Raw genomic sequence first — 26,396 nt, 5'->3', positions numbered from 1 at the left:
CCAGTAGGTTTTGCTTCAACGATAATGTTCATCAAGTGTGAGATTTGGTAGAAAATAGGAATAAAATAATATCCGCACACGCAGACATACCTATATTTATGTATATATTTACAAGTCAAAAGACAGATAGATTGAATGAATGAATGAATGAATGAATGAATATTTGAAAAAGCCTGAAAGGAGGTGTAAGAGTTTGCTTCTGATCACAAAATATGATTTTAGTGAAGGGGGAAGAAAAAGGGCTTGGAGATGCCAGGGATTGAGCCCGGGGCCTCATACATGCAAAGCATGAGCTCTACCACGGACAGCTGCCCACCAGTTTGATGCAATTGATCCCTTTCATTTCTGAGACAACTGCTCACGTTCCAGGGTTTCATCCTGAAATGTAGCTCTTCTTTGACAGCACGCAGCACGGCAGATGAGGTGGCCGAGTGGTTAAGGCGATGGACTGCTAATCCATTGTGCTCTGCACGCGTGGGTTTGAATCCCATCCTCGTCGGCTTTTGGCACTTTTTCCTCCGTGGCCTCGGCTCTCCTTCCCTGTGCAGCTTTGACCTGCGTTTAGCTCTGTGGCACTACAGATAGCGCGTTGGACCGTGCTGAGCTGTGCTGCGTGGTGTGACTAAAAGGTTGTGGCTGAGTTCCAGCAGTCTCGCAAGATTTTCTCCTTCGTTTACACTTTAAAATTCAAATCATTTTCTTTTGTGGTTGTTTTTAATAAACAAATTGAGAACATGGAGGTGCTGCTGGGATTCGAACCCAGGATCTCCTGTTTACTAGACAGGCACTTTAACCAACTAAGCCACAGCACCCTGGCCCTGCCTGCAGCTTGCTGAAGTGAAGGGCTTTGTTGCACAGTCCCAAGATCTGCCGGCCATGTAGAGGGATTTCCTAAGTGTGTCAGCCGGCTCCTGGCTTGCTGAAGTGAAGGGCTTTGTTGCAGTCCCAAGATCTGCCTTCCATTTGGAGGGATTTCCTAAGTTTGTCAGCCGGCTCCTGCTGACGCTCCAGTGGCGCAATCGGTTAGCGCGCGGTACTTATATAGCAGTATGTCTGCAGAGCAATGCCGAGGTTGTGAGTTCGAGGCTCACCTGGAGCACTTCCCTTTTCTCGGTCAGTTTATTCCAGTAGGTTTTGCTTCAACGATAATGTTCATCAAGTGTGAGATTTGGTAGAAAATAGGAATAAAATAATATCCGCACACGCAGACATACCTATATTTATGTATATATTTACAAGTCAAAAGACAGATAGATTGAATGAATGAATGAATATTTGAAAAAGCCTGAAAGGAGGTGTAAGAGTTTGCTTCTGATCACAAAATATGATTTTAGTGAAGGGGGAAGAAAAAGGGCTTGGAGATGCCAGGGATTGAGCCCGGGGCCTCATACATGCAAAGCATGAGCTCTACCACGGACAGCTGCCCACCAGTTTGATGCAATTGATCCCTTTCATTTCTGAGACAACTGCTCACGTTCCAGGGTTTCATCCTGAAATGTAGCTCTTCTTTGACAGCACGCAGCACGGCAGATGAGGTGGCCGAGTGGTTAAGGCGATGGACTGCTAATCCATTGTGCTCTGCACGCGTGGGTTCGAATCCCATCCTCGTCGGCTTTTGGCACTTTTTCCTCCGTGGCCTCGGCTCTCCTTCCCTGTGCAGCTTTGACCTGCGTTTAGCTCTGTGGCACTACAGATAGCGCGTTGGACCGTGCTGAGCTGTGCTGCGTGGCGTGACTAAAAGGTTGTGGCTGAGTTCCAGCAGTCTCGCAAGATTTTCTCCTTCGTTTACACTTTAAAATTCAAATCATTTTCTTTTGTGGTTGTTTTTAATAAACAAATTGAGAACATGGAGGTGCTGCTGGGATTCGAACCCAGGATCTCCTGTTTACTAGACAGGCACTTTAACCAACTAAGCCACAGCACCCTGGCCCTGCCTGCAGCTTGCTGACGTGAAGGGCTTTGTTGCACAGTCCCAAGATCTGCCGGCCATGTAGAGGGATTTCCTAAGTGTGTCAGCCGGCTCCTGGCTTGCTGAAGTGAAGGGCTTTGTTGCAGTCCCAAGATCTGCCTTCCATTTGGAGGGATTTCCTAAGTTTGTCAGCCGGCTCCTGCTGACGCTCCAGTGGCGCAATCGGTTAGCGCGCGGTACTTATATAGCAGTATGTCTGCAGAGCAATGCCGAGGTTGTGAGTTCGAGGCTCACCTGAAGCACTTCCCTTTTCTCGGTCAGTTTATTCCAGTAGGTTTTGCTTCAACGATAATGTTCATCAAGTGTGAGATTTGGTAGAAAATAGGAATAAAATAATATCCGCACACGCAGACATACCTATATTTATGTATATATTTACAAGTCAAAAGACAGATAGATTGAATGAATGAATGAATGAATGAATGAATATTTGAAAAAGCCTGAAAGGAGGTGTAAGAGTTTGCTTCTGATCACAAAATATGATTTTAGTGAAGGGGGAAGAAAAAGGGCTTGGAGATGCCAGGGATTGAGCCCGGGGCCTCATACATGCAAAGCATGAGCTCTACCACGGACAGCTGCCCACCAGTTTGATGCAATTGATCCCTTTCATTTCTGAGACAACTGCTCACGTTCCAGGGTTTCATCCTGAAATGTAGCTCTTCTTTGACAGCACGCAGCACGGCAGATGAGGTGGCCGAGTGGTTAAGGCGATGGACTGCTAATCCATTGTGCTCTGCACGCGTGGGTTCGAATCCCATCCTCGTCGGCTTTTGGCACTTTTTCCTCCGTGGCCTCGGCTCTCCTTCCCTGTGCAGCTTTGACCTGCGTTTAGCTCTGTGGCACTACAGATAGCGCGTTGGACCGTGCTGAGCTGTGCTGCGTGGCGTGACTAAAAGGTTGTGGCTGAGTTCCAGCAGTCTCGCAAGATTTTCTCCTTCGTTTACACTTTAAAATTCAAATCATTTTCTTTTGTGGTTGTTTTTAATAAACAAATTGAGAACATGGAGGTGCTGCTGGGATTCGAACCCAGGATCTCCTGTTTACTAGACAGGCACTTTAACCAACTAAGCCACAGCACCCTGGCCCTGCCTGCAGCTTGCTGAAGTGAAGGGCTTTGTTGCACAGTCCCAAGATCTGCCGGCCATGTAGAGGGATTTCCTAAGTGTGTCAGCCGGCTCCTGGCTTGCTGAAGTGAAGGGCTTTGTTGCAGTCCCAAGATCTGCCTTCCATTTGGAGGGATTTCCTAAGTTTGTCAGCCGGCTCCTGCTGACGCTCCAGTGGCGCAATCGGTTAGCGCGCGGTACTTATATAGCAGTATGTCTGCAGAGCAATGCCGAGGTTGTGAGTTCGAGGCTCACCTGGAGCACTTCCCTTTTCTCGGTCAGTTTATTCCAGTAGGTTTTGCTTCAACGATAATGTTCATCAAGTGTGAGATTTGGTAGAAAATAGGAATAAAATAATATCCGCACACGCAGACATACCTATATTTATGTATATATTTACAAGTCAAAAGACAGATAGATTGAATGAATGAATGAATATTTGAAAAAGCCTGAAAGGAGGTGTAAGAGTTTGCTTCTGATCACAAAATATGATTTTAGTGAAGGGGGAAGAAAAAGGGCTTGGAGATGCCAGGGATTGAGCCCGGGGCCTCATACATGCAAAGCATGAGCTCTACCACGGACAGCTGCCCACCAGTTTGATGCAATTGATCCCTTTCATTTCTGAGACAACTGCTCACGTTCCAGGGTTTCATCCTGAAATGTAGCTCTTCTTTGACAGCACGCAGCACGGCAGATGAGGTGGCCGAGTGGTTAAGGCGATGGACTGCTAATCCATTGTGCTCTGCACGCGTGGGTTCGAATCCCATCCTCGTCGGCTTTTGGCACTTTTTCCTCCGTGGCCTCGGCTCTCCTTCCCTGTGCAGCTTTGACCTGCGTTTAGCTCTGTGGCACTACAGATAGCGCGTTGGACCGTGCTGAGCTGTGCTGCGTGGCGTGACTAAAAGGTTGTGGCTGAGTTCCAGCAGTCTCGCAAGATTTTCTCCTTCGTTTACACTTTAAAATTCAAATCATTTTCTTTTGTGGTTGTTTTTAATAAACAAATTGAGAACATGGAAGTGCTGCTGGGATTCGAACCCAGGATCTCCTGTTTACTAGACAGGCACTTTAACCAACTAAGCCACAGCACCCTGGCCCTGCCTGCAGCTTGCTGACGTGAAGGGCTTTGTTGCACAGTCCCAAGATCTGCCGGCCATGTAGAGGGATTTCCTAAGTGTGTCAGCCGGCTCCTGGCTTGCTGAAGTGAAGGGCTTTGTTGCAGTCCCAAGATCTGCCTTCCATTTGGAGGGATTTCCTAAGTTTGTCAGCCGGCTCCTGCTGACGCTCCAGTGGCGCAATCGGTTAGCGCGCGGTACTTATATAGCAGTATGTCTGCAGAGCAATGCCGAGGTTGTGAGTTCGAGGCTCACCTGAAGCACTTCCCTTTTCTCGGTCAGTTTATTCCAGTAGGTTTTGCTTCAACGATAATGTTCATCAAGTGTGAGATTTGGTAGAAAATAGGAATAAAATAATATCCGCACACGCAGACATACCTATATTTATGTATATATTTACAAGTCAAAAGACAGATAGATTGAATGAATGAATGAATGAATGAATGAATATTTGAAAAAGCCTGAAAGGAGGTGTAAGAGTTTGCTTCTGATCACAAAATATGATTTTAGTGAAGGGGGAAGAAAAAGGGCTTGGAGATGCCAGGGATTGAGCCCGGGGCCTCATACATGCAAAGCATGAGCTCTACCACGGACAGCTGCCCACCAGTTTGATGCAATTGATCCCTTTCATTTCTGAGACAACTGCTCACGTTCCAGGGTTTCATCCTGAAATGTAGCTCTTCTTTGACAGCACGCAGCACGGCAGATGAGGTGGCCGAGTGGTTAAGGCGATGGACTGCTAATCCATTGTGCTCTGCACGCGTGGGTTCGAATCCCATCCTCGTCGGCTTTTGGCACTTTTTCCTCCGTGGCCTCGGCTCTCCTTCCCTGTGCAGCTTTGACCTGCGTTTAGCTCTGTGGCACTACAGATAGCGCGTTGGACCGTGCTGAGCTGTGCTGCGTGGCGTGACTAAAAGGTTGTGGCTGAGTTCCAGCAGTCTCGCAAGATTTTCTCCTTCGTTTACACTTTAAAATTCAAATCATTTTCTTTTGTGGTTGTTTTTAATAAACAAATTGAGAACATGGAGGTGCTGCTGGGATTCGAACCCAGGATCTCCTGTTTACTAGACAGGCACTTTAACCAACTAAGCCACAGCACCCTGGCCCTGCCTGCAGCTTGCTGAAGTGAAGGGCTTTGTTGCACAGTCCCAAGATCTGCCGGCCATGTAGAGGGATTTCCTAAGTGTGTCAGCCGGCTCCTGGCTTGCTGAAGTGAAGGGCTTTGTTGCAGTCCCAAGATCTGCCTTCCATTTGGAGGGATTTCCTAAGTTTGTCAGCCTGCTCCTGCTGACGCTCCAGTGGCGCAATCGGTTAGCGCGCGGTACTTATATAGCAGTATGTCTGCAGAGCAATGCCGAGGTTGTGAGTTCGAGGCTCACCTGGAGCACTTCCCTTTTCTCGGTCAGTTTATTCCAGTAGGTTTTGCTTCAACGATAATGTTCATCAAGTGTGAGATTTGGTAGAAAATAGGAATAAAATAATATCCGCACACGCAGACATACCTATATTTATGTATATATTTACAAGTCAAAAGACAGATAGATTGAATGAATGAATGAATGAATGAATATTTGAAAAAGCCTGAAAGGAGGTGTAAGAGTTTGCTTCTGATCACAAAATATGATTTTAGTGAAGGGGGAAGAAAAAGGGCTTGGAGATGCCAGGGATTGAGCCCGGGGCCTCATACATGCAAAGCATGAGCTCTACCACGGACAGCTGCCCACCAGTTTGATGCAATTGATCCCTTTTATTTCTGAGACAACTGCTCACGTTCCAGGGTTTCATCCTGAAATGTAGCTCTTCTTTGACAGCACGCAGCACGGCAGATGAGGTGGCCGAGTGGTTAAGGCGATGGACTGCTAATCCATTGTGCTCTGCACGCGTGGGTTCGAATCCCATCCTCGTCGGCTTTTGGCACTTTTTCCTCCGTGGCCTCGGCTCTCCTTCCCTGTGCAGCTTTGACCTGCGTTTAGCTCTGTGGCACTACAGATAGCGCGTTGGACCGTGCTGAGCTGTGCTGCGTGGCGTGACTAAAAGGTTGTGGCTGAGTTCCAGCAGTCTCGCAAGATTTTCTCCTTCGTTTACACTTTAAAATTCAAATCATTTTCTTTTGTGGTTGTTTTTAATAAACAAATTGAGAACATGGAGGTGCTGCTGGGATTCGAACCCAGGATCTCCTGTTTACTAGACAGGCACTTTAACCAACTAAGCCACAGCACCCTGGCCCTGCCTGCAGCTTGCTGACGTGAAGGGCTTTGTTGCACAGTCCCAAGATCTGCCGGCCATGTAGAGGGATTTCCTAAGTGTGTCAGCCGGCTCCTGGCTTGCTGAAGTGAAGGGCTTTGTTGCTGTCCCAAGATCTGCCTTCCATTTGGAGGGATTTCCTAAGTTTGTCAGCCGGCTCCTGCTGACGCTCCAGTGGCGCAATCGGTTAGCGCGCGGTACTTATATAGCAGTATGTCTGCAGAGCAATGCCGAGGTTGTGAGTTCGAGGCTCACCTGAAGCACTTCCCTTTTCTCGGTCAGTTTATTCCAGTAGGTTTTGCTTCAACGATAATGTTCATCAAGTGTGAGATTTGGTAGAAAATAGGAATAAAATAATATCCGCACACGCAGACATACCTATATTTATGTATATATTTACAAGTCAAAAGACAGATAGATTGAATGAATGAATGAATGAATGAATGAATATTTGAAAAAGCCTGAAAGGAGGTGTAAGAGTTTGCTTCTGATCACAAAATATGATTTTAGTGAAGGGGGAAGAAAAAGGGCTTGGAGATGCCAGGGATTGAGCCCGGGGCCTCATACATGCAAAGCATGAGCTCTACCACGGACAGCTGCCCACCAGTTTGATGCAATTGATCCCTTTCATTTCTGAGACAACTGCTCACGTTCCAGGGTTTCATCCTGAAATGTAGCTCTTCTTTGACAGCACGCAGCACGGCAGATGAGGTGGCCGAGTGGTTAAGGCGATGGACTGCTAATCCATTGTGCTCTGCACGCGTGGGTTCGAATCCCATCCTCGTCGGCTTTTGGCACTTTTTCCTCCGTGGCCTCGGCTCTCCTTCCCTGTGCAGCTTTGACCTGCGTTTAGCTCTGTGGCACTACAGATAGCGCGTTGGACCGTGCTGAGCTGTGCTGCGTGGCGTGACTAAAAGGTTGTGGCTGAGTTCCAGCAGTCTCGCAAGATTTTCTCCTTCGTTTACACTTTAAAATTCAAATCATTTTCTTTTGTGGTTGTTTTTAATAAACAAATTGAGAACATGGAGGTGCTGCTGGGATTCGAACCCAGGATCTCCTGTTTACTAGACAGGCACTTTAACCAACTAAGCCACAGCACCCTGGCCCTGCCTGCAGCTTGCTGAAGTGAAGGGCTTTGTTGCACAGTCCCAAGATCTGCCGGCCATGTAGAGGGATTTCCTAAGTGTGTCAGCCGGCTCCTGGCTTGCTGAAGTGAAGGGCTTTGTTGCAGTCCCAAGATCTGCCTTCCATTTGGAGGGATTTCCTAAGTTTGTCAGCCGGCTCCTGCTGACGCTCCAGTGGCGCAATCGGTTAGCGCGCGGTACTTATATAGCAGTATGTCTGCAGAGCAATGCCGAGGTTGTGAGTTCGAGGCTCACCTGGAGCACTTCCCTTTTCTCGGTCAGTTTATTCCAGTAGGTTTTGCTTCAACGATAATGTTCATCAAGTGTGAGATTTGGTAGAAAATAGGAATAAAATAATATCCGCACACGCAGACATACCTATATTTATGTATATATTTACAAGTCAAAAGACAGATAGATTGAATGAATGAATGAATGAATGAATATTTGAAAAAGCCTGAAAGGAGGTGTAAGAGTTTGCTTCTGATCACAAAATATGATTTTAGTGAAGGGGGAAGAAAAAGGGCTTGGAGATGCCAGGGATTGAGCCCGGGGCCTCATACATGCAAAGCATGAGCTCTACCACGGACAGCTGCCCACCAGTTTGATGCAATTGATCCCTTTCATTTCTGAGACAACTGCTCACGTTCCAGGGTTTCATCCTGAAATGTAGCTCTTCTTTGACAGCACGCAGCACGGCAGATGAGGTGGCCGAGTGGTTAAGGCGATGGACTGCTAATCCATTGTGCTCTGCACGCGTGGGTTCGAATCCCATCCTCGTCGGCTTTTGGCACTTTTTCCTCCGTGGCCTCGGCTCTCCTTCCCTGTGCAGCTTTGACCTGCGTTTAGCTCTGTGGCACTACAGATAGCGCGTTGGACCGTGCTGAGCTGTGCTGCGTGGCGTGACTAAAAGGTTGTGGCTGAGTTCCAGCAGTCTCGCAAGATTTTCTCCTTCGTTTACACTTTAAAATTCAAATCATTTTCTTTTGTGGTTGTTTTTAATAAACAAATTGAGAACATGGAGGTGCTGCTGGGATTTGAACCCAGGATCTCCTGTTTACTAGACAGGCACTTTAACCAACTAAGCCACAGCACCCTGGCCCTGCCTGCAGCTTGCTGAAGTGAAGGGCTTTGTTGCACAGTCCCAAGATCTGCCGGCCATGTAGAGGGATTTCCTAAGTGTGTCAGCCGGCTCCTGGCTTGCTGAAGTGAAGGGCTTTGTTGCAGTCCCAAGATCTGCCTTCCATTTGGAGGGATTTCCTAAGTTTGTCAGCCGGCTCCTGCTGACGCTCCAGTGGCGCAATCGGTTAGCGCGCGGTACTTATATAGCAGTATGTCTGCAGAGCAATGCCGAGGTTGTGAGTTCGAGGCTCACCTGGAGCACTTCCCTTTTCTCGGTCAGTTTATTCCAGTAGGTTTTGCTTCAACGATAATGTTCATCAAGTGTGAGATTTGGTAGAAAATAGGAATAAAATAATATCCGCACACGCAGACATACCTATATTTATGTATATATTTACAAGTCAAAAGACAGATAGATTGAATGAATGAATGAATGAATGAATATTTGAAAAAGCCTGAAAGGAGGTGTAAGAGTTTGCTTCTGATCACAAAATATGATTTTAGTGAAGGGGGAAGAAAAAGGGCTTGGAGATGCCAGGGATTGAGCCCGGGGCCTCATACATGCAAAGCATGAGCTCTACCACGGACAGCTGCCCACCAGTTTGATGCAATTGATCCCTTTTATTTCTGAGACAACTGCTCACGTTCCAGGGTTTCATCCTGAAATGTAGCTCTTCTTTGACAGCACGCAGCACGGCAGATGAGGTGGCCGAGTGGTTAAGGCGATGGACTGCTAATCCATTGTGCTCTGCACGCGTGGGTTCGAATCCCATCCTCGTCGGCTTTTGGCACTTTTTCCTCCGTGGCCTCGGCTCTCCTTCCCTGTGCAGCTTTGACCTGCGTTTAGCTCTGTGGCACTACAGATAGCGCGTTGGACCGTGCTGAGCTGTGCTGCGTGGCGTGACTAAAAGGTTGTGGCTGAGTTCCAGCAGTCTCGCAAGATTTTCTCCTTCGTTTACACTTTAAAATTCAAATCATTTTCTTTTGTGGTTGTTTTTAATAAACAAATTGAGAACATGGAGGTGCTGCTGGGATTCGAACCCAGGATCTCCTGTTTACTAGACAGGCACTTTAACCAACTAAGCCACAGCACCCTGGCCCTGCCTGCAGCTTGCTGACGTGAAGGGCTTTGTTGCACAGTCCCAAGATCTGCCGGCCATGTAGAGGGATTTCCTAAGTGTGTCAGCCGGCTCCTGGCTTGCTGAAGTGAAGGGCTTTGTTGCAGTCCCAAGATCTGCCTTCCATTTGGAGGGATTTCCTAAGTTTGTCAGCCGGCTCCTGCTGACGCTCCAGTGGCGCAATCGGTTAGCGCGCGGTACTTATATAGCAGTATGTCTGCAGAGCAATGCCGAGGTTGTGAGTTCGAGGCTCACCTGAAGCACTTCCCTTTTCTCGGTCAGTTTATTCCAGTAGGTTTTGCTTCAACGATAATGTTCATCAAGTGTGAGATTTGGTAGAAAATAGGAATAAAATAATATCCGCACACGCAGACATACCTATATTTATGTATATATTTACAAGTCAAAAGACAGATAGATTGAATGAATGAATGAATGAATGAATGAATATTTGAAAAAGCCTGAAAGGAGGTGTAAGAGTTTGCTTCTGATCACAAAATATGATTTTAGTGAAGGGGGAAGAAAAAGGGCTTGGAGATGCCAGGGATTGAGCCCGGGGCCTCATACATGCAAAGCATGAGCTCTACCACGGACAGCTGCCCACCAGTTTGATGCAATTGATCCCTTTCATTTCTGAGACAACTGCTCACGTTCCAGGGTTTCATCCTGAAATGTAGCTCTTCTTTGACAGCACGCAGCACGGCAGATGAGGTGGCCGAGTGGTTAAGGCGATGGACTGCTAATCCATTGTGCTCTGCACGCGTGGGTTCGAATCCCATCCTCGTCGGCTTTTGGCACTTTTTCCTCCGTGGCCTCGGCTCTCCTTCCCTGTGCAGCTTTGACCTGCGTTTAGCTCTGTGGCACTACAGATAGCGCGTTGGACCGTGCTGAGCTGTGCTGCGTGGCGTGACTAAAAGGTTGTGGCTGAGTTCCAGCAGTCTCGCAAGATTTTCTCCTTCGTTTACACTTTAAAATTCAAATCATTTTCTTTTGTGGTTGTTTTTAATAAACAAATTGAGAACATGGAGGTGCTGCTGGGATTCGAACCCAGGATCTCCTGTTTACTAGACAGGCACTTTAACCAACTAAGCCACAACACCCTGGCCCTGCCTGCAGCTTGCTGAAGTGAAGGGCTTTGTTGCACAGTCCCAAGATCTGCCGGCCATGTAGAGGGATTTCCTAAGTGTGTCAGCCGGCTCCTGGCTTGCTGAAGTGAAGGGCTTTGTTGCAGTCCCAAGATCTGCCTTCCATTTGGAGGGATTTCCTAAGTTTGTCAGCCGGCTCCTGCTGACGCTCCAGTGGCGCAATCGGTTAGCGCGCGGTACTTATATAGCAGTATGTCTGCAGAGCAATGCCGAGGTTGTGAGTTCGAGGCTCACCTGGAGCACTTCCCTTTTCTCGGTCAGTTTATTCCAGTAGGTTTTGCTTCAACGATAATGTTCATCAAGTGTGAGATTTGGTAGAAAATAGGAATAAAATAATATCCGCACACGCAGACATACCTATATTTATGTATATATTTACAAGTCAAAAGACAGATAGATTGAATGAATGAATGAATGAATGAATATTTGAAAAAGCCTGAAAGGAGGTGTAAGAGTTTGCTTCTGATCACAAAATATGATTTTAGTGAAGGGGGAAGAAAAAGGGCTTGGAGATGCCAGGGATTGAGCCCGGGGCCTCACACATGCAAAGCATGAGCTCTACCACGGACAGCTGCCCACCAGTTTGATGCAATTGATCCCTTTCATTTCTGAGACAACTGCTCACGTTCCAGGGTTTCATCCTGAAATGTAGCTCTTCTTTGACAGCACGCAGCACGGCAGATGAGGTGGCCGAGTGGTTAAGGCGATGGACTGCTAATCCATTGTGCTCTGCACGCGTGGGTTCGAATCCCATCCTCGTCGGCTTTTGGCACTTTTTCCTCCGTGGCCTCGGCTCTCCTTCCCTGTGCAGCTTTGACCTGCGTTTAGCTCTGTGGCACTACAGATAGCGCGTTGGACCGTGCTGAGCTGTGCTGCGTGGCGTGACTAAAAGGTTGTGGCTGAGTTCCAGCAGTCTCGCAAGATTTTCTCCTTCGTTTACACTTTAAAATTCAAATCATTTTCTTTTGTGGTTGTTTTTAATAAACAAATTGAGAACATGGAGGTGCTGCTGGGATTCGAACCCAGGATCTCCTGTTTACTAGACAGGCACTTTAACCAACTAAGCCACAGCACCCTGGCCCTGCCTGCAGCTTGCTGAAGTGAAGGGCTTTGTTGCACAGTCCCAAGATCTGCCGGCCATGTAGAGGGATTTCCTAAGTGTGTCAGCCGGCTCCTGGCTTGCTGAAGTGAAGGGCTTTGTTGCAGTCCCAAGATCTGCCTTCCATTTGGAGGGATTTCCTAAGTTTGTCAGCCGGCTCCTGCTGACGCTCCAGTGGCGCAATCGGTTAGCGCGCGGTACTTATATAGCAGTATGTCTGCAGAGCAATGCCGAGGTTGTGAGTTCGAGGCTCACCTGGAGCACTTCCCTTTTCTCGGTCAGTTTATTCCAGTAGGTTTTGCTTCAACGATAATGTTCATCAAGTGTGAGATTTGGTAGAAAATAGGAATAAAATAATATCCGCACACGCAGACATACCTATATTTATGTATATATTTACAAGTCAAAAGACAGATAGATTGAATGAATGAATGAATATTTGAAAAAGCCTGAAAGGAGGTGTAAGAGTTTGCTTCTGATCACAAAATATGATTTTAGTGAAGGGGGAAGAAAAAGGGCTTGGAGATGCCAGGGATTGAGCCCGGGGCCTCATACATGCAAAGCATGAGCTCTACCACGGACAGCTGCCCACCAGTTTGATGCAATTGATCCCTTTCATTTCTGAGACAACTGCTCACGTTCCAGGGTTTCATCCTGAAATGTAGCTCTTCTTTGACAGCACGCAGCACGGCAGATGAGGTGGCCGAGTGGTTAAGGCGATGGACTGCTAATCCATTGTGCTCTGCACGCGTGGGTTCGAATCCCATCCTCGTCGGCTTTTGGCACTTTTTCCTCCGTGGCCTCGGCTCTCCTTCCCTGTGCAGCTTTGACCTGCGTTTAGCTCTGTGGCACTACAGATAGCGCGTTGGACCGTGCTGAGCTGTGCTGCGTGGCGTGACTAAAAGGTTGTGGCTGAGTTCCAGCAGTCTCGCAAGATTTTCTCCTTCGTTTACACTTTAAAATTCAAATCATTTTCTTTTGTGGTTGTTTTTAATAAACAAATTGAGAACATGGAAGTGCTGCTGGGATTCGAACCCAGGATCTCCTGTTTACTAGACAGGCACTTTAACCAACTAAGCCACAGCACCCTGGCCCTGCCTGCAGCTTGCTGACGTGAAGGGCTTTGTTGCACAGTCCCAAGATCTGCCGGCCATGTAGAGGGATTTCCTAAGTGTGTCAGCCGGCTCCTGGCTTGCTGAAGTGAAGGGCTTTGTTGCAGTCCCAAGATCTGCCTTCCATTTGGAGGGATTTCCTAAGTTTGTCAGCCGGCTCCTGCTGACGCTCCAGTGGCGCAATCGGTTAGCGCGCGGTACTTATATAGCAGTATGTCTGCAGAGCAATGCCGAGGTTGTGAGTTCGAGGCTCACCTGAAGCACTTCCCTTTTCTCGGTCAGTTTATTCCAGTAGGTTTTGCTTCAACGATAATGTTCATCAAGTGTGAGATTTGGTAGAAAATAGGAATAAAATAATATCCGCACACGCAGACATACCTATATTTATGTATATATTTACAAGTCAAAAGACAGATAGATTGAATGAATGAATGAATGAATGAATGAATATTTGAAAAAGCCTGAAAGGAGGTGTAAGAGTTTGCTTCTGATCACAAAATATGATTTTAGTGAAGGGGGAAGAAAAAGGGCTTGGAGATGCCAGGGATTGAGCCCGGGGCCTCATACATGCAAAGCATGAGCTCTACCACGGACAGCTGCCCACCAGTTTGATGCAATTGATCCCTTTCATTTCTGAGACAACTGCTCACGTTCCAGGGTTTCATCCTGAAATGTAGCTCTTCTTTGACAGCACGCAGCACGGCAGATGAGGTGGCCGAGTGGTTAAGGCGATGGACTGCTAATCCATTGTGCTCTGCACGCGTGGGTTCGAATCCCATCCTCGTCGGCTTTTGGCACTTTTTCCTCCGTGGCCTCGGCTCTCCTTCCCTGTGCAGCTTTGACCTGCGTTTAGCTCTGTGGCACTACAGATAGCGCGTTGGACCGTGCTGAGCTGTGCTGCGTGGCGTGACTAAAAGGTTGTGGCTGAGTTCCAGCAGTCTCGCAAGATTTTCTCCTTCGTTTACACTTTAAAATTCAAATCATTTTCTTTTGTGGTTGTTTTTAATAAACAAATTGAGAACATGGAGGTGCTGCTGGGATTCGAACCCAGGATCTCCTGTTTACTAGACAGGCACTTTAACCAACTAAGCCACAGCACCCTGGCCCTGCCTGCAGCTTGCTGAAGTGAAGGGCTTTGTTGCACAGTCCCAAGATCTGCCGGCCATGTAGAGGGATTTCCTAAGTGTGTCAGCCGGCTCCTGGCTTGCTGAAGTGAAGGGCTTTGTTGCAGTCCCAAGATCTGCCTTCCATTTGGAGGGATTTCCTAAGTTTGTCAGCCTGCTCCTGCTGACGCTCCAGTGGCGCAATCGGTTAGCGCGCGGTACTTATATAGCAGTATGTCTGCAGAGCAATGCCGAGGTTGTGAGTTCGAGGCTCACCTGGAGCACTTCCCTTTTCTCGGTCAGTTTATTCCAGTAGGTTTTGCTTCAACGATAATGTTCATCAAGTGTGAGATTTGGTAGAAAATAGGAATAAAATAATATCCGCACACGCAGACATACCTATATTTATGTATATATTTACAAGTCAAAAGACAGATAGATTGAATGAATGAATGAATGAATGAATATTTGAAAAAGCCTGAAAGGAGGTGTAAGAGTTTGCTTCTGATCACAAAATATGATTTTAGTGAAGGGGGAAGAAAAAGGGCTTGGAGATGCCAGGGATTGAGCCCGGGGCCTCATACATGCAAAGCATGAGCTCTACCACGGACAGCTGCCCACCAGTTTGATGCAATTGATCCCTTTTATTTCTGAGACAACTGCTCACGTTCCAGGGTTTCATCCTGAAATGTAGCTCTTCTTTGACAGCACGCAGCACGGCAGATGAGGTGGCCGAGTGGTTAAGGCGATGGACTGCTAATCCATTGTGCTCTGCACGCGTGGGTTCGAATCCCATCCTCGTCGGCTTTTGGCACTTTTTCCTCCGTGGCCTCGGCTCTCCTTCCCTGTGCAGCTTTGACCTGCGTTTAGCTCTGTGGCACTACAGATAGCGCGTTGGACCGTGCTGAGCTGTGCTGCGTGGCGTGACTAAAAGGTTGTGGCTGAGTTCCAGCAGTCTCGCAAGATTTTCTCCTTCGTTTACACTTTAAAATTCAAATCATTTTCTTTTGTGGTTGTTTTTAATAAACAAATTGAGAACATGGAGGTGCTGCTGGGATTCGAACCCAGGATCTCCTGTTTACTAGACAGGCACTTTAACCAACTAAGCCACAGCACCCTGGCCCTGCCTGCAGCTTGCTGACGTGAAGGGCTTTGTTGCACAGTCCCAAGATCTGCCGGCCATGTAGAGGGATTTCCTAAGTGTGTCAGCCGGCTCCTGGCTTGCTGAAGTGAAGGGCTTTGTTGCTGTCCCAAGATCTGCCTTCCATTTGGAGGGATTTCCTAAGTTTGTCAGCCGGCTCCTGCTGACGCTCCAGTGGCGCAATCGGTTAGCGCGCGGTACTTATATAGCAGTATGTCTGCAGAGCAATGCCGAGGTTGTGAGTTCGAGGCTCACCTAAAGCACTTCCCTTTTCTCGGTCAGTTTATTCCAGTAGGTTTTGCTTCAACGATAATGTTCATCAAGTGTGAGATTTGGTAGAAAATAGGAATAAAATAATATCCGCACACGCAGACATACCTATATTTATGTATATATTTACAAGTCAAAAGACAGATAGATTGAATGAATGAATGAATGAATGAATGAATATTTGAAAAAGCCTGAAAGGAGGTGTAAGAGTTTGCTTCTGATCACAAAATATGATTTTAGTGAAGGGGGAAGAAAAAGGGCTTGGAGATGCCAGGGATTGAGCCCGGGGCCTCATACATGCAAAGCATGAGCTCTACCACGGACAGCTGCCCACCAGTTTGATGCAATTGATCCCTTTCATTTCTGAGACAACTGCTCACGTTCCAGGGTTTCATCCTGAAATGTAGCTCTTCTTTGACAGCACGCAGCACGGCAGATGAGGTGGCCGAGTGGTTAAGGCGATGGACTGCTAATCCATTGTGCTCTGCACGCGTGGGTTCGAATCCCATCCTCGTCGGCTTTTGGCACTTTTTCCTCCGTGGCCTCGGCTCTCCTTCCCTGTGCAGCTTTGACCTGCGTTTAGCTCTGTGGCACTACAGATAGCGCGTTGGACCGTGCTGAGCTGTGCTGCGTGGCGTGACTAAAAGGTTGTGGCTGAGTTCCAGCAGTCTCGCAAGATTTTCTCCTTCGTTTACACTTTAAAATTCAAATCATTTTCTTTTGTGGTTGTTTTTAATAAACAAATTGAGAACATGGAGGTGCTGCTGGGATTCGAACCCAGGATCTCCTGTTTACTAGACAGGCACTTTAACCAACTAAGCCACAGCACCCTGGCCCTGCCTGCAGCTTGCTGAAGTGAAGGGCTTTGTTGCACAGTCCCAAGATCTGCCGGCCATGTAGAGGGATTTCCTAAGTGTGTCAGCCGGCTCCTGGCTTGCTGAAGTGAAGGGCTTTGTTGCAGTCCCAAGATCTGCCTTCCATTTGGAGGGATTTCCTAAGTTTGTCAGCCGGCTCCTGCTGACGCTCCAGTGGCGCAATCGGTTAGCGCGCGGTACTTATATAGCAGTATGTCTGCAGAGCAATGCCGAGGTTGTGAGTTCGAGGCTCACCTGGAGCACTTCCCTTTTCTCGGTCAGTTTATTCCAGTAGGTTTTGCTTCAACGATAATGTTCATCAAGTGTGAGATTTGGTAGAAAATAGGAATAAAATAATATCCGCACACGCAGACATACCTATATTTATGTATATATTTACAAGTCAAAAGACAGATAGATTGAATGAATGAATGAATGAATGAATATTTGAAAAAGCCTGAAAGGAGGTGTAAGAGTTTGCTTCTGATCACAAAATATGATTTTAGTGAAGGGGGAAGAAAAAGGGCTTGGAGATGCCAGGGATTGAGCCCGGGGCCTCATACATGCAAAGCATGAGCTCTACCACGGACAGCTGCCCACCAGTTTGATGCAATTGATCCCTTTCATTTCTGAGACAACTGCTCACGTTCCAGGGTTTCATCCTGAAATGTAGCTCTTCTTTGACAGCACGCAGCACGGCAGATGAGGTGGCCGAGTGGTTAAGGCGATGGACTGCTAATCCATTGTGCTCTGCACGCGTGGGTTCGAATCCCATCCTCGTCGGCTTTTGGCACTTTTTCCTCCGTGGCCTCGGCTCTCCTTCCCTGTGCAGCTTTGACCTGCGTTTAGCTCTGTGGCACTACAGATAGCGCGTTGGACCGTGCTGAGCTGTGCTGCGTGGCGTGACTAAAAGGCTGTGGCTGAGTTCCAGCAGTCTCGCAAGATTTTCTCCTTCGTTTACACTTTAAAATTCAAATCATTTTCTTTTGTGGTTGTTTTTAATAAACAAATTGAGAACATGGAGGTGCTGCTGGGATTCGAACCCAGGATCTCCTGTTTACTAGACAGGCACTTTAACCAACTAAGCCACAGCACCCTGGCCCTGCCTGCAGCTTGCTGAAGTGAAGGGCTTTGTTGCACAGTCCCAAGATCTGCCGGCCATGTAGAGGGATTTCCTAAGTGTGTCAGCCGGCTCCTGGCTTGCTGAAGTGAAGGGCTTTGTTGCAGTCCCAAGATCTGCCTTCCATTTGGAGGGATTTCCTAAGTTTGTCAGCCGGCTCCTGCTGACGCTCCAGTGGCGCAATCGGTTAGCGCGCGGTACTTATAGAGCAGTATGTCTGCAGAGCAATGCCGAGGTTGTGAGTTCGAGGCTCACCTGGAGCACTTCCCTTTTCTCGGTCAGTTTATTCCAGTAGGTTTTGCTTCAACGATAATGTTCATCAAGTGTGAGATTTGGTAGAAAATAGGAATAAAATAATATCCGCACACGCAGACATACCTATATTTATGTATATATTTACAAGTCAAAAGACAGATAGATTGAATGAATGAATGAATGAATGAATATTTGAAAAAGCCTGAAAGGAGGTGTAAGAGTTTGCTTCTGATCACAAAATATGATTTTAGTGAAGGGGGAAGAAAAAGGGCTTGGAGATGCCAGGGATTGAGCCCGGGGCCTCATACATGCAAAGCATGAGCTCTACCACGGACAGCTGCCCACCAGTTTGATGCAATTGATCCCTTTCATTTCTGAGACAACTGCTCACGTTCCAGGGTTTCATCCTGAAATGTAGCTCTTCTTTGACAGCACGCAGCACGGCAGATGAGGTGGCCGAGTGGTTAAGGCGATGGACTGCTAATCCATTGTGCTCTGCACGCGTGGGTTCGAATCCCATCCTCGTCGGCTTTTGGCACTTTTTCCTCCGTGGCCTCGGCTCTCCTTCCCTGTGCAGCTTTGACCTGCGTTTAGCTCTGTGGCACTACAGATAGCGCGTTGGACCGTGCTGAGCTGTGCTGCGTGGCGTGACTAAAAGGTTGTGGCTGAGTTCCAGCAGTCTCGCAAGATTTTCTCCTTCGTTTACACTTTAAAATTCAAATCATTTTCTTTTGTGGTTGTTTTTAATAAACAAATTGAGAACATGGAGGTGCTGCTGGGATTCGAACCCAGGATCTCCTGTTTACTAGACAGGCACTTTAACCAACTAAGCCACAGCACCCTGGCCCTGCCTGCAGCTTGCTGAAGTGAAGGGCTTTGTTGCACAGTCCCAAGATCTGCCGGCCATGTAGAGGGATTTCCTAAGTGTGTCAGCCGGCTCCTGGCTTGCTGAAGTGAAGGGCTTTGTTGCAGTCCCAAGATCTGCCTTCCATTTGGAGGGATTTCCTAAGTTTGTCAGCCGGCTCCTGCTGACGCTCCAGTGGCGCAATCGGTTAGCGCGCGGTACTTCTATAGCAGTATGTCTGCAGAGCAATGCCGAGGTTGTGAGTTCGAGGCTCACCTGGAGCACTTCCCTTTTCTCGGTCAGTTTATTCCAGTAGGTTTTGCTTCAACGATAATGTTCATCAAGTGTGAGATTTGGTAGAAAATAGGAATAAAATAATATCCGCACACGCAGACATACCTATATTTATGTATATATTTACAAGTCAAAAGACAGATAGATTGAATGAATGAATGAATGAATGAATATTTGAAAAAGCCTGAAAGGAGGTGTAAGAGTTTGCTTCTGATCACAAAATATGATTTTAGTGAAGGGGGAAGAAAAAGGGCTTGGAGATGCCAGGGATTGAGCCCGGGGCCTCATACATGCAAAGCATGAGCTCTACCACGGACAGCTGCCCACCAGTTTGATGCAATTGATCCCTTTCATTTCTGAGACAACTGCTCACGTTCCAGGGTTTCATCCTGAAATGTAGCTCTTCTTTGACAGCACGCAGCACGGCAGATGAGGTGGCCGAGTGGTTAAGGCGATGGACTGCTAATCCATTGTGCTCTGCACGCGTGGGTTCGAATCCCATCCTCGTCGGCTTTTGGCACTTTTTCCTCCGTGGCCTCGGCTCTCCTTCCCTGTGCAGCTTTGACCTGCGTTTAGCTCTGTGGCACTACAGATAGCGCGTTGGACCGTGCTGAGCTGTGCTGCGTGGCGTGACTAAAAGGCTGTGGCTGAGTTCCAGCAGTCTCGCAAGATTTTCTCCTTCGTTTACACTTTAAAATTCAAATCATTTTCTTTTGTGGTTGTTTTTAATAAACAAATTGAGAACATGGAGGTGCTGCTGGGATTCGAACCCAGGATCTCCTGTTTACTAGACAGGCACTTTAACCAACTAAGCCACAGCACCCTGGCCCTGCCTGCAGCTTGCTGAAGTGAAGGGCTTTGTTGCACAGTCCCAAGATCTGCCGGCCATGTAGAGGGATTTCCTAAGTGTGTCAGCCGGCTCCTGGCTTGCTGAAGTGAAGGGCTTTGTTGCAGTCCCAAGATCTGCCTTCCATTTGGAGGGATTTCCTAAGTTTGTCAGCCGGCTCCTGCTGACGCTCCAGTGGCGCAATCGGTTAGCGCGCGGTACTTATATAGCAGTATGTCTGCAGAGCAATGCCGAGGTTGTGAGTTCGAGGCTCACCTGGAGCACTTCCCTTTTCTCGGTCAGTTTATTCCAGTAGGTTTTGCTTCAACGATAATGTTCATCAAGTGTGAGATTTGGTAGAAAATAGGAATAAAATAATATCCGCACACGCAGACATACCTATATTTATGTATATATTTACAAGTCAAAAGACAGATAGATTGAATGAATGAATGAATGAATGAATATTTGAAAAAGCCTGAAAGGAGGTGTAAGAGTTTGCTTCTGATCACAAAATATGATTTTAGTGAAGGGGGAAGAAAAAGGGCTTGGAGATGCCAGGGATTGAGCCCGGGGCCTCATACATGCAAAGCATGAGCTCTACCACGGACAGCTGCCCACCAGTTTGATGCAATTGATCCCTTTCATTTCTGAGACAACTGCTCACGTTCCAGGGTTTCATCCTGAAATGTAGCTCTTCTTTGACAGCACGCAGCATGGCAGATGAGGTGGCCGAGTGGTTAAGGCGATGGACTGCTAATCCATTGTGCTCTGCACGCGTGGGTTCGAATCCCATCCTCGTCGGCTTTTGGCACTTTTTCCTCCGTGGCCTCGGCTCTCCTTCCCTGTGCAGCTTTGACCTGCGTTTAGCTCTGTGGCACTACAGATAGCGCGTTGGACCGTGCTGAGCTGTGCTGCGTGGCGTGACTAAAAGGTTGTGGCTGAGTTCCAGCAGTCTCGCAAGATTTTCTCCTTCGTTTACACTTTAAAATTCAAATCATTTTCTTTTGTGGTTGTTTTTAATAAACAAATTGAGAACATGGAGGTGCTGCTGGGATTCGAACCCAGGATCTCCTGTTTACTAGACAGGCACTTTAACCAACTAAGCCACAGCACCCTGGCCCTGCCTGCAGCTTGCTGAAGTGAAGGGCTTTGTTGCACAGTCCCAAGATCTGCCGGCCATGTAGAGGGATTTCCTAAGTGTGTCAGCCGGCTCCTGGCTTGCTGAAGTGAAGGGCTTTGTTGCAGTCCCAAGATCTGCCTTCCATTTGGAGGGATTTCCTAAGTTTGTCAGCCGGCTCCTGCTGACGCTCCAGTGGCGCAATCGGTTAGCGCGCGGTACTTATATAGCAGTATGTCTGCAGAGCAATGCCGAGGTTGTGAGTTCGAGGCTCACCTGGAGCACTTCCCTTTTCTCGGTCAGTTTATTCCAGTAGGTTTTGCTTCAACGATAATGTTCATCAAGTGTGAGATTTGGTAGAAAATAGGAATAAAATAATATCCGCACACGCAGACATACCTATATTTATGTATATATTTACGTGTCAAAAGACAGATAGATTGAATGAATGGATGAATATTTGAAAAAGTCTGAAAGGAGGTGTAAGAGTTTGCTTCTGATCACAAAATATGATTTTAGTGAAGGGGGAAGAAAAAGGGCTTGGAGATGCCAGGGATTGAGCCCGGGGCCTCATACATGCAAAGCATGAGCTCTACCACGGACAGCTGCCCACCAGTTTGATGCAATTGATCCCTTTCATTTCTGAGACAACTGCTCACGTTCCAGGGTTTCATCCTGAAATGTAGCTCTTCTTTGACAGCACGCAGCACGGCAGATGAGGTGGCCGAGTGGTTAAGGCGATGGACTGCTAATCCATTGTGCTCTGCACGTGTGGGTTCGAATCCCATCCTCGTCGGCTTTTGGCACTTTTTCCTCCGTGGCCTCGGCTCTCCTTCCCTGTGCAGCTTTGACCTGCGTTTAGCTCTGTGGCACTACAGATAGCGCGTTGGACCGTGCTGAGCTGTGCTGCGTGGCGTGACTAAAAGGTTGTGGCTGAGTTCCAGCAGTCTCGCAAGATTTTCTCCTTCGTTTACACTTTAAAATTCAAATCATTTTCTTTTGTGGTTGTTTTTAATAAACAAATTGAGAACATGGAGGTGCTGCTGGGATTCGAACCCAGGATCTCCTGTTTACTAAACAGGCACTTTAACCAACTAAGCCACAGCACCCTGGCCCTGCCTGCAGCTTGCTGAAGTGAAGGGCTTTGTTGCACAGTCCCAAGATCTGCCGGCCATGTAGAGGGATTTCCTAAGTGTGTCAGCCGGCTCCTGGCTTGCTGAAGTGAAGGGCTTTGTTGCAGTCCCAAGATCTGCCTTCCATTTGGAGGGATTTCCTAAGTTTGTCAGCCGGCTCCGGTTGACGCTCCAGTGGCGCAATCGGTTAGCGCACGGTACTTATATAGCAGTATGTCTGCAGAGCAATGCCGAGGATGTGAGTTCGAGGCTCACCTGGAGCACTTCCCTTTTCTCGGTCAGTTTATTCCAGTAGGTTTTGCTTCAACAATAATGTTCATCAAGTGTGAGATTTGGTAGAAAATAGGAATAAAATAATATCCGCACACGCAGACATACCTATATTTATGTATATATTTACAAGTCAAAAGACAGATAGATTGAATGAATGAATGAATGAATGAATATTTGAAAAAGCCTGAAAGGAGGTGTAAGAGTTTGCTTCTGATCACAAAATATGATTTTAGTGAAGGGGGAAGAAAAAGGGCTTGGAGATGCCAGGGATTGAGCCCGGGGCCTCATACATGCAAAGCATGAGCTCTACCACGGACAGCTGCCCACCAGTTTGATGCAATTGATCCCTTTCATTTCTGAGACAACTGCTCACGTTCCAGGGTTTCATCCTGAAATGTAGCTCTTCTTTGACAGCACGCAGCACGGCAGATGAGGTGGCCGAGTGGTTAAGGCGATGGACTGCTAATCCATTGTGCTCTGCACGCGTGGGTTCGAATCCCATCCTCGTCGGCTTTTGGCACTTTTTCCTCCGTGGCCTCGGCTCTCCTTCCCTGTGCAGCTTTGACCTGCGTTTAGCCTGTGGCACTACAGATAGCGCGTTGGACCGTGCTGAGTGGCGTGACTAAAAGGTTGTGGCTGAGTTCCAGCAGTCTCGCAAGATTTTCTCCTTCGTTTACACTTTAAAATTCAAATCATTTTCTTTTGTGGTTGTTTTTAATAAACAAATTGAGAACATGGAGGTGCTGCTGGGATACGAACCCAGGATCTCCTGTTTACTAGACAGGCACTTTAACCATCTCAGCCACAGCACCCCGGCCCTGCCTGCAGCTTGCTGAAGTGAAGGGCTTTGTTGCACAGTCCCAAGATCTGCCGGCCATGTAGAGGGATTTCCTAAGTGTGTCAGCCGGCTCCTGGCTTGCTGAAGTGAAGGGCTTTGTTGCAGTCCCAAGGTCTGCCTTCCATTTGGAGGGATTTCCTAAGTTTGTCAGCCGGCTCCTGCTGATGCTCCAGTGGCGCAATCGGTTAGCGCGCGGTACTTATATAGCAGTATGTCTGCAGAGCAATGCCGAGGTTGTGAGTTCGAGGCTCACCTGGAGCACTTCCCTTTTCTCGGTCAGTTTATTCCAGTAGGTTTTGCTTCAACGATAATGTTCATCAAGTGTGAGATTTGGTAGAAAATAGGAATAAAATAATATCCGCACACGCAGACATACCTATATTTATGTATATATTTACAAGTCAAAAGACAGATAGATTGAATGAATGAATGAATGAATGAATATTTGAAAAAGCCTGAAAGGAGGTGTAAGAGTTTGCTTCTGATCACAAAATATGATTTTAGTGAAGGGGGAAGAAAAAGGGCTTGGAGATGCCAGGGATTGAGCCCGGGGCCTCATACATGCAAAGCATGAGCTCTACCACGGACAGCTGCCCACCAGTTTGATGCAATTGATCCCTTTCATTTCTGAGACAACTGCTCACGTTCCAGGGTTTCATCCTGAAATGTAGCTCTTCTTTGACAGCACGCAGCACGGCAGATGAGGTGGCCGAGTGGTTAAGGCGATGGACTGCTAATCTATTGTGCTCTGCACGCGTGGGTTTGAATCCCATCCTCGTCGGCTTTTGGCACTTTTTCCTCCGTGGCCTCGGCTCTCCTTCCCTGTGCAGCTTTGACCTGCGTTTAGCTCTGTGGCACTACAGATAGCGCGTTGGACCGTGCTGAGCTGTGCTGCGTGGCGTGACTAAAAGGTTGTGGCTGAGTTCCAGCAGTCTCGCAAGATTTTCTCCTTCGTTTACACTTTAAAATTCAAATCATTTTCTTTTGTGGTTGTTTTTAATAAACAAATTGAGAACATGGAGGTGCTGCTGGGATTCGAACCCAGGATCTCCTGTTTACTAGACAGGCACTTTAACCAACTAAGCCACAGCACCCTGGCCCTGCCTGCAGCTTGCTGAAGTGAAGGGCTTTGTTGCACAGTCCCAAGATCTGCCGGCCATGTAGAGGGATTTCCTAAGTGTGTCAGCCGGCTCCTGGCTTGCTGAAGTGAAGGGCTTTGTTGCAGTCCCAAGATCTGCCTTCCATTTGGAGGGATTTCCTAAGTTTGTCAGCCGGCTCCTGCTGACGCTCCAGTGGCGCAATCGGTTAGCGCGCGGTACTTATATAGCAGTATGTCTGCAGAGCAATGCCGAGGTTGTGAGTTCGAGGCTCACCTGGAGCACTTCACTTTTCTCGGTCAGTTTATTCCAGTAGGTTTTGCTTCAACGATAATGTTCATCAAGTGTGAGATTTGGTAGAAAATAGGAATAAAATAATATCCGCACACGCAGACATACCTATATTTATGTATATATTTACAAGTCAAAAGACAGATAGATTGAATGAATGGATGAATATTTGAAAAAGTCTGAAAGGAGGTGTAAGAGTTTGCTTCTGATCACAAAATATGATTTTAGTGAAGGGGGAAGAAAAAGGGCTTGGAGATGCCAGGGATTGAGCCCGGGGCCTCATACATGCAAAGCATGAGCTCTACCACGGACAGCTGCCCACCAGTTTGATGCAATTGATCCCTTTCATTTCTGAGACAACTGCTCACGTTCCAGAGTTTCATCCTGAAATGTAGCTCTTCTTTGACAGCACGCAGCACGGCAGATGAGGTGGCCGAGTGGTTAAGGCGATGGACTGCTAATCCATTGTGCTCTGCACGCGTGGGTTCGAATCCCATCCTCGTTGGCTTTTGGCACTTTTTCCTCCGTGGCCTCGGCTCTCCTTCCCTGTGCAGCTTGGACCTGCGTTTAGCTCTGTGGCACTACAGATAGCGCGTTGGACCGTGCTGAGCTGTGCTGCGTGGCGTGACTAAAAGGTTGTGGCTGAGTTCCAGCAGTCTCGCAAGATTTTCTCCTTCGTTTACACTTTAAAATTCAAATCATTTTCTTTTGTGGTTGTTTTTAATAAACAAATTGAGAACATGGAGGTGCTGCTGGGATTCGAACCCAGGATCTCCTGTTTACTAGACAGGCACTTTAACCAACTAAGCCACAGCACCCTGGCCCTGCCTGCAGCTTGCTGAAGTGAAGGGCTTTGTTGCACAGTCCCAAGATCTGCCGGCCATGTAGAGGGATTTCCTAAGTGTGTCAGCCGGCTCCTGGCTTGCTGAAGTGAAGGGCTTTGTTGCAGTCCCAAGATCTGCCTTCCATTTGGAGGGATTTCCTAAGTTTGTCAGCCGGCTCCTGCTGACGCTCCAGTGGCGCAATCGGTTAGCGCGCGGTACTTATATAGCAGTATGTCTGCAGAGCAATGCCGAGGTTGTGAGTTCGAGGCTCACCTGGAGCACTTCACTTTTCTCGGTCAGTTTATTCCAGTAGGTTTTGCTTCAACGATAATGTTCATCAAGTGTGAGATTTGGTAGAAAATAGGAATAAAATAATATCCGCACACGCAGACATACCTATATTTATGTATATATTTACAAGTCAAAAGACAGATAGATTGAATGAATGGATGAATATTTGAAAAAGTCTGAAAGGAGGTGTAAGAGTTTGCTTCTGATCACAAAATATGATTTTAGTGAAGGGGGAAGAAAAAGGGCTTGGAGATGCCAGGGATTGAGCCCGGGGCCTCATACATGCAAAGCATGAGCTCTACCACGGACAGCTGCCCACCAGTTTGATGCAATTGATCCCTTTCATTTCTGAGACAACTGCTCACGTTCCAGAGTTTCATCCTGAAATGTAGCTCTTCTTTGACAGCACGCAGCACGGCAGATGAGGTGGCCGAGTGGTTAAGGCGATGGACTGCTAATCTATTGTGCACTGCACGCGTGGGTTCGAATCCCATCCTCGTCGGCTTTCGGCACTTTTTCCTCCGTGGCCTCGGCTCTCCTTCCCTGTGCAGCTTTGACCTGCGTTTAGCTCTGTGGCACTACAGATAGCGCGTTGGACCGTGCTGAGCTGTGCTGCGTGGCGTGACTAAAAGGTTGTGGCTGAGTTCCAGCAGTCTCGCAAGATTTTCTCCTTC

At 47.6% G+C, this 26,396-nt stretch overlaps 1 protein-coding gene and 69 non-coding genes across 70 annotated transcripts in view; 47 read left to right on the top strand and 23 right to left on the bottom strand.

Annotated features, from left to right (window-relative positions):
* LOC131707274 (uncharacterized) overlaps window positions 1-26,396 on the top strand; it is a 118,379-nt gene that overhangs the window by 63,953 nt on the left and 28,030 nt on the right. The gene's annotated exons all lie outside the window — the stretch shown is intronic.
* Window positions 418-499, top strand: trnas-gcu (transfer RNA serine (anticodon GCU)). Its single transcript has one exon. It is a non-coding gene; the product is annotated as a tRNA-Ser (tRNA).
* Window positions 739-812, bottom strand: trnat-agu (transfer RNA threonine (anticodon AGU)). Its single transcript has one exon. It is a non-coding gene; the product is annotated as a tRNA-Thr (tRNA).
* Window positions 1,005-1,099, top strand: trnai-uau (transfer RNA isoleucine (anticodon UAU)). The gene is made up of 2 exons: window positions 1,005-1,042; window positions 1,064-1,099. It is a non-coding gene; the product is annotated as a tRNA-Ile (tRNA).
* Window positions 1,530-1,611, top strand: trnas-gcu (transfer RNA serine (anticodon GCU)). Its single transcript has one exon. It is a non-coding gene; the product is annotated as a tRNA-Ser (tRNA).
* Window positions 1,851-1,924, bottom strand: trnat-agu (transfer RNA threonine (anticodon AGU)). Its single transcript has one exon. It is a non-coding gene; the product is annotated as a tRNA-Thr (tRNA).
* Window positions 2,117-2,211, top strand: trnai-uau (transfer RNA isoleucine (anticodon UAU)). The gene is made up of 2 exons: window positions 2,117-2,154; window positions 2,176-2,211. It is a non-coding gene; the product is annotated as a tRNA-Ile (tRNA).
* Window positions 2,654-2,735, top strand: trnas-gcu (transfer RNA serine (anticodon GCU)). The gene has a single exon. It is a non-coding gene; the product is annotated as a tRNA-Ser (tRNA).
* On the bottom strand, window positions 2,975-3,048 carry trnat-agu (transfer RNA threonine (anticodon AGU)). Its single transcript has one exon. It is a non-coding gene; the product is annotated as a tRNA-Thr (tRNA).
* trnai-uau (transfer RNA isoleucine (anticodon UAU)) lies at window positions 3,241-3,335 on the top strand. The gene is made up of 2 exons: window positions 3,241-3,278; window positions 3,300-3,335. It is a non-coding gene; the product is annotated as a tRNA-Ile (tRNA).
* On the top strand, window positions 3,766-3,847 carry trnas-gcu (transfer RNA serine (anticodon GCU)). Its single transcript has one exon. It is a non-coding gene; the product is annotated as a tRNA-Ser (tRNA).
* Window positions 4,087-4,160, bottom strand: trnat-agu (transfer RNA threonine (anticodon AGU)). The gene has a single exon. It is a non-coding gene; the product is annotated as a tRNA-Thr (tRNA).
* Window positions 4,353-4,447, top strand: trnai-uau (transfer RNA isoleucine (anticodon UAU)). The gene is made up of 2 exons: window positions 4,353-4,390; window positions 4,412-4,447. It is a non-coding gene; the product is annotated as a tRNA-Ile (tRNA).
* Window positions 4,890-4,971, top strand: trnas-gcu (transfer RNA serine (anticodon GCU)). The gene has a single exon. It is a non-coding gene; the product is annotated as a tRNA-Ser (tRNA).
* Window positions 5,211-5,284, bottom strand: trnat-agu (transfer RNA threonine (anticodon AGU)). The gene has a single exon. It is a non-coding gene; the product is annotated as a tRNA-Thr (tRNA).
* trnai-uau (transfer RNA isoleucine (anticodon UAU)) lies at window positions 5,477-5,571 on the top strand. Its single transcript has 2 exons — window positions 5,477-5,514; window positions 5,536-5,571. It is a non-coding gene; the product is annotated as a tRNA-Ile (tRNA).
* On the top strand, window positions 6,010-6,091 carry trnas-gcu (transfer RNA serine (anticodon GCU)). Its single transcript has one exon. It is a non-coding gene; the product is annotated as a tRNA-Ser (tRNA).
* Window positions 6,331-6,404, bottom strand: trnat-agu (transfer RNA threonine (anticodon AGU)). The gene has a single exon. It is a non-coding gene; the product is annotated as a tRNA-Thr (tRNA).
* trnai-uau (transfer RNA isoleucine (anticodon UAU)) lies at window positions 6,597-6,691 on the top strand. Its single transcript has 2 exons — window positions 6,597-6,634; window positions 6,656-6,691. It is a non-coding gene; the product is annotated as a tRNA-Ile (tRNA).
* Window positions 7,134-7,215, top strand: trnas-gcu (transfer RNA serine (anticodon GCU)). Its single transcript has one exon. It is a non-coding gene; the product is annotated as a tRNA-Ser (tRNA).
* Window positions 7,455-7,528, bottom strand: trnat-agu (transfer RNA threonine (anticodon AGU)). Its single transcript has one exon. It is a non-coding gene; the product is annotated as a tRNA-Thr (tRNA).
* trnai-uau (transfer RNA isoleucine (anticodon UAU)) lies at window positions 7,721-7,815 on the top strand. Its single transcript has 2 exons — window positions 7,721-7,758; window positions 7,780-7,815. It is a non-coding gene; the product is annotated as a tRNA-Ile (tRNA).
* trnas-gcu (transfer RNA serine (anticodon GCU)) lies at window positions 8,254-8,335 on the top strand. The gene has a single exon. It is a non-coding gene; the product is annotated as a tRNA-Ser (tRNA).
* Window positions 8,575-8,648, bottom strand: trnat-agu (transfer RNA threonine (anticodon AGU)). Its single transcript has one exon. It is a non-coding gene; the product is annotated as a tRNA-Thr (tRNA).
* On the top strand, window positions 8,841-8,935 carry trnai-uau (transfer RNA isoleucine (anticodon UAU)). Its single transcript has 2 exons — window positions 8,841-8,878; window positions 8,900-8,935. It is a non-coding gene; the product is annotated as a tRNA-Ile (tRNA).
* Window positions 9,374-9,455, top strand: trnas-gcu (transfer RNA serine (anticodon GCU)). Its single transcript has one exon. It is a non-coding gene; the product is annotated as a tRNA-Ser (tRNA).
* Window positions 9,695-9,768, bottom strand: trnat-agu (transfer RNA threonine (anticodon AGU)). Its single transcript has one exon. It is a non-coding gene; the product is annotated as a tRNA-Thr (tRNA).
* On the top strand, window positions 9,961-10,055 carry trnai-uau (transfer RNA isoleucine (anticodon UAU)). Its single transcript has 2 exons — window positions 9,961-9,998; window positions 10,020-10,055. It is a non-coding gene; the product is annotated as a tRNA-Ile (tRNA).
* On the top strand, window positions 10,498-10,579 carry trnas-gcu (transfer RNA serine (anticodon GCU)). The gene has a single exon. It is a non-coding gene; the product is annotated as a tRNA-Ser (tRNA).
* Window positions 10,819-10,892, bottom strand: trnat-agu (transfer RNA threonine (anticodon AGU)). Its single transcript has one exon. It is a non-coding gene; the product is annotated as a tRNA-Thr (tRNA).
* On the top strand, window positions 11,085-11,179 carry trnai-uau (transfer RNA isoleucine (anticodon UAU)). The gene is made up of 2 exons: window positions 11,085-11,122; window positions 11,144-11,179. It is a non-coding gene; the product is annotated as a tRNA-Ile (tRNA).
* On the top strand, window positions 11,618-11,699 carry trnas-gcu (transfer RNA serine (anticodon GCU)). Its single transcript has one exon. It is a non-coding gene; the product is annotated as a tRNA-Ser (tRNA).
* Window positions 11,939-12,012, bottom strand: trnat-agu (transfer RNA threonine (anticodon AGU)). Its single transcript has one exon. It is a non-coding gene; the product is annotated as a tRNA-Thr (tRNA).
* Window positions 12,205-12,299, top strand: trnai-uau (transfer RNA isoleucine (anticodon UAU)). The gene is made up of 2 exons: window positions 12,205-12,242; window positions 12,264-12,299. It is a non-coding gene; the product is annotated as a tRNA-Ile (tRNA).
* trnas-gcu (transfer RNA serine (anticodon GCU)) lies at window positions 12,730-12,811 on the top strand. The gene has a single exon. It is a non-coding gene; the product is annotated as a tRNA-Ser (tRNA).
* On the bottom strand, window positions 13,051-13,124 carry trnat-agu (transfer RNA threonine (anticodon AGU)). The gene has a single exon. It is a non-coding gene; the product is annotated as a tRNA-Thr (tRNA).
* trnai-uau (transfer RNA isoleucine (anticodon UAU)) lies at window positions 13,317-13,411 on the top strand. Its single transcript has 2 exons — window positions 13,317-13,354; window positions 13,376-13,411. It is a non-coding gene; the product is annotated as a tRNA-Ile (tRNA).
* Window positions 13,854-13,935, top strand: trnas-gcu (transfer RNA serine (anticodon GCU)). The gene has a single exon. It is a non-coding gene; the product is annotated as a tRNA-Ser (tRNA).
* trnat-agu (transfer RNA threonine (anticodon AGU)) lies at window positions 14,175-14,248 on the bottom strand. The gene has a single exon. It is a non-coding gene; the product is annotated as a tRNA-Thr (tRNA).
* trnai-uau (transfer RNA isoleucine (anticodon UAU)) lies at window positions 14,441-14,535 on the top strand. Its single transcript has 2 exons — window positions 14,441-14,478; window positions 14,500-14,535. It is a non-coding gene; the product is annotated as a tRNA-Ile (tRNA).
* trnas-gcu (transfer RNA serine (anticodon GCU)) lies at window positions 14,974-15,055 on the top strand. Its single transcript has one exon. It is a non-coding gene; the product is annotated as a tRNA-Ser (tRNA).
* trnat-agu (transfer RNA threonine (anticodon AGU)) lies at window positions 15,295-15,368 on the bottom strand. Its single transcript has one exon. It is a non-coding gene; the product is annotated as a tRNA-Thr (tRNA).
* Window positions 16,098-16,179, top strand: trnas-gcu (transfer RNA serine (anticodon GCU)). Its single transcript has one exon. It is a non-coding gene; the product is annotated as a tRNA-Ser (tRNA).
* On the bottom strand, window positions 16,419-16,492 carry trnat-agu (transfer RNA threonine (anticodon AGU)). The gene has a single exon. It is a non-coding gene; the product is annotated as a tRNA-Thr (tRNA).
* trnai-uau (transfer RNA isoleucine (anticodon UAU)) lies at window positions 16,685-16,779 on the top strand. Its single transcript has 2 exons — window positions 16,685-16,722; window positions 16,744-16,779. It is a non-coding gene; the product is annotated as a tRNA-Ile (tRNA).
* On the top strand, window positions 17,218-17,299 carry trnas-gcu (transfer RNA serine (anticodon GCU)). The gene has a single exon. It is a non-coding gene; the product is annotated as a tRNA-Ser (tRNA).
* Window positions 17,539-17,612, bottom strand: trnat-agu (transfer RNA threonine (anticodon AGU)). The gene has a single exon. It is a non-coding gene; the product is annotated as a tRNA-Thr (tRNA).
* Window positions 17,805-17,899, top strand: trnai-uau (transfer RNA isoleucine (anticodon UAU)). Its single transcript has 2 exons — window positions 17,805-17,842; window positions 17,864-17,899. It is a non-coding gene; the product is annotated as a tRNA-Ile (tRNA).
* trnas-gcu (transfer RNA serine (anticodon GCU)) lies at window positions 18,338-18,419 on the top strand. Its single transcript has one exon. It is a non-coding gene; the product is annotated as a tRNA-Ser (tRNA).
* On the bottom strand, window positions 18,659-18,732 carry trnat-agu (transfer RNA threonine (anticodon AGU)). The gene has a single exon. It is a non-coding gene; the product is annotated as a tRNA-Thr (tRNA).
* On the top strand, window positions 18,925-19,019 carry trnar-ucu (transfer RNA arginine (anticodon UCU)). Its single transcript has 2 exons — window positions 18,925-18,962; window positions 18,984-19,019. It is a non-coding gene; the product is annotated as a tRNA-Arg (tRNA).
* On the top strand, window positions 19,458-19,539 carry trnas-gcu (transfer RNA serine (anticodon GCU)). The gene has a single exon. It is a non-coding gene; the product is annotated as a tRNA-Ser (tRNA).
* On the bottom strand, window positions 19,779-19,852 carry trnat-agu (transfer RNA threonine (anticodon AGU)). The gene has a single exon. It is a non-coding gene; the product is annotated as a tRNA-Thr (tRNA).
* On the top strand, window positions 20,045-20,139 carry trnai-uau (transfer RNA isoleucine (anticodon UAU)). The gene is made up of 2 exons: window positions 20,045-20,082; window positions 20,104-20,139. It is a non-coding gene; the product is annotated as a tRNA-Ile (tRNA).
* On the top strand, window positions 20,578-20,659 carry trnas-gcu (transfer RNA serine (anticodon GCU)). Its single transcript has one exon. It is a non-coding gene; the product is annotated as a tRNA-Ser (tRNA).
* Window positions 20,899-20,972, bottom strand: trnat-agu (transfer RNA threonine (anticodon AGU)). Its single transcript has one exon. It is a non-coding gene; the product is annotated as a tRNA-Thr (tRNA).
* Window positions 21,165-21,259, top strand: trnai-uau (transfer RNA isoleucine (anticodon UAU)). The gene is made up of 2 exons: window positions 21,165-21,202; window positions 21,224-21,259. It is a non-coding gene; the product is annotated as a tRNA-Ile (tRNA).
* trnas-gcu (transfer RNA serine (anticodon GCU)) lies at window positions 21,690-21,771 on the top strand. The gene has a single exon. It is a non-coding gene; the product is annotated as a tRNA-Ser (tRNA).
* trnat-agu (transfer RNA threonine (anticodon AGU)) lies at window positions 22,011-22,084 on the bottom strand. The gene has a single exon. It is a non-coding gene; the product is annotated as a tRNA-Thr (tRNA).
* On the top strand, window positions 22,277-22,371 carry trnai-uau (transfer RNA isoleucine (anticodon UAU)). Its single transcript has 2 exons — window positions 22,277-22,314; window positions 22,336-22,371. It is a non-coding gene; the product is annotated as a tRNA-Ile (tRNA).
* Window positions 22,810-22,891, top strand: trnas-gcu (transfer RNA serine (anticodon GCU)). Its single transcript has one exon. It is a non-coding gene; the product is annotated as a tRNA-Ser (tRNA).
* Window positions 23,120-23,193, bottom strand: trnat-agu (transfer RNA threonine (anticodon AGU)). Its single transcript has one exon. It is a non-coding gene; the product is annotated as a tRNA-Thr (tRNA).
* On the top strand, window positions 23,386-23,480 carry trnai-uau (transfer RNA isoleucine (anticodon UAU)). The gene is made up of 2 exons: window positions 23,386-23,423; window positions 23,445-23,480. It is a non-coding gene; the product is annotated as a tRNA-Ile (tRNA).
* On the top strand, window positions 23,919-24,000 carry trnas-gcu (transfer RNA serine (anticodon GCU)). The gene has a single exon. It is a non-coding gene; the product is annotated as a tRNA-Ser (tRNA).
* On the bottom strand, window positions 24,240-24,313 carry trnat-agu (transfer RNA threonine (anticodon AGU)). The gene has a single exon. It is a non-coding gene; the product is annotated as a tRNA-Thr (tRNA).
* Window positions 24,506-24,600, top strand: trnai-uau (transfer RNA isoleucine (anticodon UAU)). The gene is made up of 2 exons: window positions 24,506-24,543; window positions 24,565-24,600. It is a non-coding gene; the product is annotated as a tRNA-Ile (tRNA).
* Window positions 25,031-25,112, top strand: trnas-gcu (transfer RNA serine (anticodon GCU)). The gene has a single exon. It is a non-coding gene; the product is annotated as a tRNA-Ser (tRNA).
* On the bottom strand, window positions 25,352-25,425 carry trnat-agu (transfer RNA threonine (anticodon AGU)). Its single transcript has one exon. It is a non-coding gene; the product is annotated as a tRNA-Thr (tRNA).
* On the top strand, window positions 25,618-25,712 carry trnai-uau (transfer RNA isoleucine (anticodon UAU)). Its single transcript has 2 exons — window positions 25,618-25,655; window positions 25,677-25,712. It is a non-coding gene; the product is annotated as a tRNA-Ile (tRNA).
* On the top strand, window positions 26,143-26,224 carry trnas-gcu (transfer RNA serine (anticodon GCU)). Its single transcript has one exon. It is a non-coding gene; the product is annotated as a tRNA-Ser (tRNA).

The sequence above is a fragment of the Acipenser ruthenus genome, chromosome 39 (assembly GCF_902713425.1).
Source record: "Acipenser ruthenus chromosome 39, fAciRut3.2 maternal haplotype, whole genome shotgun sequence".
In the NCBI taxonomy this organism is placed as follows: Eukaryota; Metazoa; Chordata; class Actinopteri; order Acipenseriformes; family Acipenseridae; genus Acipenser; species Acipenser ruthenus.
This window is presented reverse-complemented; position numbering and strand designations above follow the sequence as displayed.